The sequence below is a fragment of the Muscardinus avellanarius genome (genome assembly GCF_963383645.1).
Source record: "Muscardinus avellanarius genome assembly, chromosome: X".
Lineage (NCBI taxonomy): Eukaryota > Metazoa > Chordata > Mammalia > Rodentia > Gliridae > Muscardinus > Muscardinus avellanarius.
The window spans coordinates 33,257,083-33,264,772 of NC_137792.1; positions in this window are offsets into that span (position 1 = coordinate 33,257,083).

Below are 7,690 nucleotides of genomic sequence, written 5' to 3' on the forward strand. Positions count from 1 at the left end.
TCGTCTTCTTGGATGGCAGCTTTGCTTCAAGCGTCTAGTCTGTTTGAAAAAAAAGAAAAACAAAATCCCAGGAGGTTGAGTAAAGGAGAGCCAAACCGGGAACTAGAGCAAGCCTCTCCTTGGAGGCAATTCGTACAGGATGCAGACTGTGCTTGATGGTCTACAGATGTCCACAGCTAGCGAGGGACCCGCCTGACCCGAACATACAGCGGAGGGGGTGCAGCTTCCCTGGCAGGGGGCAGCGGGGGAGGGGAACAGATTAAAAGGGAAACAGGCAGCCCTATCCAAACACAGTGTCCATCCAAGTCACAGTGCACATCACTGTGCCTGTCCGCTCCCTTTCCCAGCCTTTGAAAGTGTATGGCAGTCAAGGAAAGGAAAAAAAAAAAAAAACACTCTTGCCACTTGTTATACAAGGAAGCCTTTATTCAAGGGGGAACTAGACAATAGCTCCAGGGACCACTGGCAGGCACACACTGAGCCTTCTTGGAGCTGAAGGTAGAAAGCACAACCGTGAGGTGCTGGCGACGACGGATGGGTCCAGAGCTGAAATTATGGTATGTTTCTAGGGCTGAATTTCTAAGGCTGATGTGTGTGCAACTTACAGGTCCAAGGTGAGAAAAGTCGGTGGCTTGGGGAGCCACCCCACCAGAGCCTGAGATTAGATTAAGCACCTAACCCGGGTGGTTTTGCCTGGGTGGTTTTGCCTGGGAGCTGCAGAGGGAGGCGGCTGAGTAATTCAATGACGCCTGCTCGCTGGGGACAAGAAATCATTAGCGAGCGCAGAAGTCTTTGCAGCCTGGGCTGATGGGCTCCGAGCCGCTGGCACATGGGGAATGGACAAAATCCACCCATTTCCCACCTCCTGGGCGGGGGGAGGCAGCCAAGGCGGAGGAGCTGGACCACCTCCCCCCCTTACCTTCTCTGCCCACTGCCCCCACCCACATCACATTCTAGTTTGCTGCATGAGTGAAGGGTCAGGACAAGCTGCATTTTATTAACAGGATTATCACGGCGCGTGATTTATCCTCGTGCAGGATTTTAATTGCTCTTTGGAGGTTGAGCCGTTTCTTTTGACTGCGCTTCAGCCCATATCCTGCTGTTAAATGCTGGGTTAATAAGTAGGGGAGCCTTTAATGCCTGGGACCGATGGCCCTCGGCAATTCCCTGCTCACAAACACATCTCAGTTTCCCTTGTCCGGGACCGGCCACGGCATTTTCCACGGGACTCCAACCTGAGTGAAATAATTGGTGTGCAGATCATCAGGGGAACTTTTCTTTCTCCTCCCTCACACACCCACCCACACAGTTTCCGAAAGCCCAAATGTTCTCTAAGTCGACACATTTCCTTTGTTAGCAGGAGAAAATATGCAAATGCCTTTTACACTTTAGCACACGGAGGAGCAGACTGCCAGGTCGACTGGGTGGAGGAACCAGGTCCAGGGACTCTTCTGCCACAGTGACTGGGTGGGGGGCACCCGGGGGGACTGAATCCAAAAGCCAGGCGATCCTTTCCACGTTTGTCCTAACGAGCGCTTTTGTCCACCAGCATCCCCCCACCAGCCCTCATCCACAGAACGTCTGTTAATCACAATCCACACGCACTACACACAGAGCCCAACAATGAGGCGGGAAGGGAAGGAAGGACCCAAGGAAGAGGCAGAAATCTCTACAGAGATGCCAGGTGGGGTGGGTTCCTGAGAAGCAAGTTCCTTACGAAGGGTCTCCTTCAGACGGACTGGGCATTTCTAGTGGGCTAGCCACAGCACCCCCCAAGACATTGACTCAGGTGCCGGGGAAGGTTGCGGGGGGCTAGTGGGCTTTCCCCCCATCTTACGAATATGCAAAGCGAGCAGGGAAGGCCACCCCACCAGACCACAAGGCACATTCTATGAAGTGTCCCCTTCCTGGCCTCCACCACCCTCTGACAACCAAAGGGAGACCTTCTGGGTGGTCCCAAAGAGAAAGTGGACCATTATTCCTTGGTGGTGATGTGTCCTGGTCATTGAGACCACACTACGCGGTCCTCTCACTTGCATAGATGAAATGCAGACATTCATTCCATCAGGAGCATATGGGTTGGTCAATCAAGTTACCAAGAAAAGAATGAGTGGTGAAGCATGTACCTATCAGTCTTGTGATGTAGCAGGAAAACTGACCTCCCTTCGAAAGGGCTGCATCCTTCATGCCTTCCTGAGTTGACACCTTGGCAAAAGAACCTTGAGGCACCTTACAGAGGAACAGAATAGTCCCACCTAGCAACTGACACCCTTCGCCAAAAAGGCCAGCAGCCTGCTTCCCTGGAAAGTGCTTTTCTCCAGCGAAGGCCACATGAACTCAGGGGAAAAGGGCAAGTAGTCTGGAGGCACCTGGGACCACTGGGTGCTCAGGTGCTCCTCTCCGGGGCTTTTGAGAGTGCCAATATTAATGCTGCACAGATAAATGACACCAACCATTAGAATGAAGTGCTTTTGCTGGGTGCAATGGCACACACCTTAGTAATCCCAGCTACTCAGGAGGCCAAGGCAAAAGGATCCCAAGTTCAAGGGCAGCCTGAGCAACTGGGTAAGACGCTGTCTCGAAATAAAAAGTAAAAAAGGGCCAGGGGTATAGTTCAATGTTAAGAGTGCCTCTGGGTTCAATCCCCAAACCTAAGGATGTGATAGCTCAATGGCAGGGTGCCAGCCAGTGAGGCTCTGGATCACATCTCCAGGACCGAAACAAAAGTTTTTTTTTGTTTGTTTGTTTTTTTGTTTTTGTTTTTTTTTAATAACACAGGGTCAGATGGAGAGGTGACCCAGGAGTGAGTTTCGGTGTCATCTGTGTGTGGTTGGGGATGAACATAAAGAAGCAAAAGGGGGATGCATTACTGGACCCCACCGTAGACCACACACACACACACACACACACACACACACACACACACACACACACAATATCTTTAGCTGCCCCATGAACTTTTTGTGAACTGTTTAAAAGTGGAGGTCTGTTGAACAAACAGTGGCGCCACTGCCAGCCATAATTTCATTGCAACAAGCTAAAGACTTTTAACTCTTTGGGTGCCTGGCCAAAAATGGAGCAGTGTGGAAAGGGCCAAGGAGCATCAGGTCCCGCCTAGCAAGGGCCCCTTCTCTAGGGCGACAAAAAAAGAGCAGGCCGAACCCCCAGCAAGAATATTCTCGGCAAGGCACAGCCTGTTCACCCCGAACCACTGTAGAAGATTCCCATTACCCACAACCACACCTGGATTTGTCTGGGCTACAGAAAGAACAGAACACTGGGGTGAGACACAAAAAGAGAGCAAGAGGCAGAGGCCTACCAACCCTCATCCCACCCCACTTCTAGAAACTGCTATTGAAATAGCTAGGGCCTTTTTTTTTTTTTCAACTTCTAAGGCAAAGTGCTTCAGAACCATGCTGACCCTCGGCCATGGAATATGGGCAGAGAAGGCAGAAGACCTGATTTTGATGACAAGCAGCACCTCAAGGCACCTTCTTACCCATGCAGGCTATGCTTCTGGAAGTGTAGGGACGTGTGAAGTCTCTCACGAAAACCACTTTACAAGCCCCAACCTGTTCACAGAGGGAGCTGCTAAGGTATACGTTGGCTTTGGGTATTAACCTTTTTTTCTAGGAGAGAAGGGGGCAAGGACAGAGGACGAGGATGAAGGGGAAAGATGGCTGAGAGAAGAAGCCAGACAAGGAAGGGCGTCTGGCTCCTGGAGAACAGACTGCAAACTACAGGAGCTGCCTGCTGGAACAACCCGTTCCAGGGAGACCTGGCTTGCAGATCACAGGCACACATGGGGCGGTCGCCAGCTCTTTGTGCTGCAGGAGCTGAGAGCATGGCTTGGCTCACCTGGACAGATCTAAGCAGTCTGGTTAGGATTAGAGTACCTGGACCTGGACACTGGGGAGGAAGGTCTGACTGGCAGAAGGGGGTCGGAGGGACCAAGGCTAGGAGCCGTCCCCCCGCAACCGTGGCATCTCTGAGAAAGGGCACTGTTGTCTTCTGTGAAATCAAAGGTGCCGGGGCACCATGTGCCCGAGCAACACCCACTGTGAGTATTTCCCGGATTCCCACCATGAGGATGCCATTGTGAACTGAGCCAAAGGACAAAACACTGTTTCTTCAAAGGCTAAAATTCACCCTTGTAGACAAGAGAGAACAGGTGAGCAGCCGGAGAAGGGAAGGGAGAGAAGGCACACCAGGCCCTCCCAGTCCTCTCCTTTCTCCCCACCCCAGCACCTGCTGCACTAGGCCACTTTCCACTGCTCCGCCCTTGAGGCAGCCATATGTTAAGCCCACAGTTGCGGTTGTTAAGGGGCACCACAGAAGATACAAAGCATATTGCCACGGGACCCATCCCAAGACCCAGAAATCAAGCCGCACCTCCCAGCGAACCAGACAAACACTGATGGCGCCCCTTCTTCAGTGTGCTCTGAGTTGTCTTAGGCTCCGCTGGCCCTCTTAGACAGGTACCCAGCTGGATGGACGAATGAGCACCAGGGTTCCCAGCCATGTCTGGGGCCCCTTCAGGCAAGTGGTCTCGCCACTGCAGACCATGCAGGCCCAAGTGGTCAGCGAGGCCTCCCAGCTCCCACCCTCACCTACAGTGTCTCAGGGCAGGTGGCTGAACCTCTCCAACCCTGGTCCCCTCAGTAAATATTTGGCACTGTGTTTTCCAGAGGATTAAGCTGCACTATGGACTTGAGTTTTGCCTGGCAATAACTGGTACTGGCCACGTTTAACCTCATTAAACAGCATCTGACTCCACTAAGCAGACTGTGTAAAAAGCCCTAGAATCGCTGCATGGTATCTTTGTGGCAGTGCCACCCATCCCGGGGGCGGGGGAGGGGGCTCAAGCAGGGAAGGATGGCCTTCAACGGAGCTGTGTGGATTTTACCAAAGCCCAAAGCTGGTGCCAGCCCTTCCTGGGGCTGCTCCAAACCCAGACTGAGTCACAGCAGCACCAGGCTCCTGGTGTCAAGGAAAGGAGGGGTGAAGAAGTTCCTATTTTAGGATGTTGGGGGGAGGGCCTACGTGGGGGTGGGAGATGAGAAGATAACGCCTTCTGGGATGTGCAGTGTGGGGTAGGTCCTGCTGGGCTGCTTTCCTGGGTGTTTTGTAGCTGGGGGATAGAGGCCCCCTAAGCTGCTCCTAGAATTCCAGCCCACCAGGGCTCCCACTGTGAGGTGGATGGAGGTCACGGGTCCCCCACCTCATGAGGAGTGAGGGTGGGAAGTGTGATCCTGCCCCCACCTTACCAAGCGCTACATTTTGGCATACTCCAAGCCACTGCCATCCTAGGGTGTCCCCGCCCACACCCCCAAGTTTTGCATTACTAACCGACTCAGCCGGAGAACAGAAAAGGCCCATGGGGGGTGGGGGGCAAGACTTAGGCAGCCCTAACCTTTCCAGCACCCAGGCCCTTCCCTGCCTCCTCCCAGAGCTCCCGGGTCGGAGCAGAGGGCCACCGGGTGGGGAGTGAACTTGGCCCTTGGTGGCAATAGCGAGGGAGCGAGGGGGGAGGGGCGAGCGCGATCAGTCTGCAACAAAGGGATTTTCTCTCCCACCACACACCCAGGCTGCTCAGAGCTCACCGGCCCCTCCTCCGCCAAGGTCCCAGAACAGGCGCCACACACCGCACACACACCCTCCGCACACACACCCTCCGGGTGGAACCCCAACCTCCCCAATTCCGGACCCAGTTAACCCCACGCTTCTCCAGCCTCCACCGCGCTCTCTGACAAAAAGAAACTTCGAGTGGGCACAAGGAGAACCTGAGACCTCCGGAGAAATGCTGCTAAGCCCATCGGGAATCCTTGGCAGACCCCTCCCGCCATCCCTCTGGGGTCCTCGCAGATCAGGAGGGGCTTGCTCCCCTGGGTGCCTCCCATACAAAGATGTGAGCCAAGTGCAGCCAACTGCAAAGGCACAGGGCTGTGGGGCGCAGGGTTCTGGGGCGGGCAGGCACTAGCAGACATCTACCCTGACCGTTGCTGCCAATTCCGGGTTGCATGGCACGCGGGCACCCTCCCGGGGGCAGAGTCGTGGCCAGATGGGGCACTTGGACTCTCCGAGCTCAGGAACCAGTGATGGTCACTTCCCCCTTTCAAGGATGGCCTGTCCTGGCCACACATTGGCTTTTTGTTCCTTTCACTTCATGCCTGTGCCACACCAGGAGTCAGGGAACCACGTGTGTATTCAAGAGGGCAGAAGCAAGTGGATTTGGAAACAAGTGTCCCTCAACAGGAGGCCACCCAGTACCAGAAACCCAAGACAAAAGCCAGGCATTCCCTTAATGTGCTCTGTGAAAACTCACGTAACCACTTCGGTATTAGTCCCTCCAGAGCTGAGGATCCACGGGGGGTGGGGGTGGGGGTGGGGGGTCCCTAAGCAACCTGGCGACAAATCCTGAATGAATGCTCCAGGCCAGGCCTCCAAAGGCTATGTCAGTGCATGTCTGTCTCCATCAGTGATTCAGAAGAATAAAATGAACTGAATGCACCCTTCTCCAACAGAAAAGAAAGAGCTATATCATAAAGCTAATAACAGCTATCATTAGTATATACACAGGAAGCACAAAGGAACTTTTAAAGCATAAAAGATGCATAAAATGCTGAGGTCCAGCGATGTGCACGTAGGTTCCCTGCTGTTCATGCAGAGCCTGGGCATCCTGGGGAGGCAGAGGTGAAGGCAGGAGGGGAGGGACACCCACTTTCTTGGCAAGGAACAATAGGAATCCCGTGTCTAGTACTCAGTCTTGGAACTCAAAACACCCCAAAACAAAGCTGTGGAACCGTGCTATATAGATGGGGGCCCCTGAATTTTTGTAGCTGTTCGGAGTTTAATTATTCCTCCTTGATCCATGGGACTAGACGGCACGACACCGCCAAGGTTAAAATGCCCCGAACAGCGCCGAGCAGATGTGAGCGAGCTGGCAGACGCGCAAATGAGGCCTGCCTCGGAGCACGATAACAAGTGACTAATACATTGCATATCGTTGAAAGAAAATTATTTTTCTCTAATTTGCATTTGCTTGGGGGGAAAAAAGCCAACCCAAGTCCCTCCTCACAAGCATGAGTCTAATCCTGGAAATACAGCCCGGCTGCTTTAAGAGAGCTGGAAGGAGGGAAAGATTGCCAGTGTTTTGGCGTTGCAGGCTTGTTTATCTTTCCGCCTTTCCTCCAAGGCGAAACTCGTTTTGCAAGCAACATTCCTACAGAAAATGGCACACGTCATAAAAAGAGACCAATTTATAGAACTGGCACTGAAGTTCATGTATCACTCCAGAAGCATCTCCCAGCTCCCCACAGGGAACCCAACTAGATAGAAGTTCACCGTAAGCCTCAAATGGTAGACCTAGGTTGGAAACGAACTAAATTTGCAGGTATCCTGTGGGCTGTACAGCCAGGCACAGAAGGCACACTAAAGGGCAGGACGTAAATTAGAAGGCAGGGTGTACAATTAAGTCAGCCCTAAAGAATTCTCCAAACCCCAGTGGCAACCAGGAGCTGGGGCTCGGAAGTCTTCAATCTTGGAATTCGTGGGGGAGAGGGGTGAATTTTACACCCAGCTGGGCCCAGAGGCAGGCCCATGTTCTTGGCTACACATGTAACCTCCAGGACTGGCTGCATGGGTAATGGCTGCCACCAACTGCTCTCCCTCCCTCCTGGATCCTCCCTGC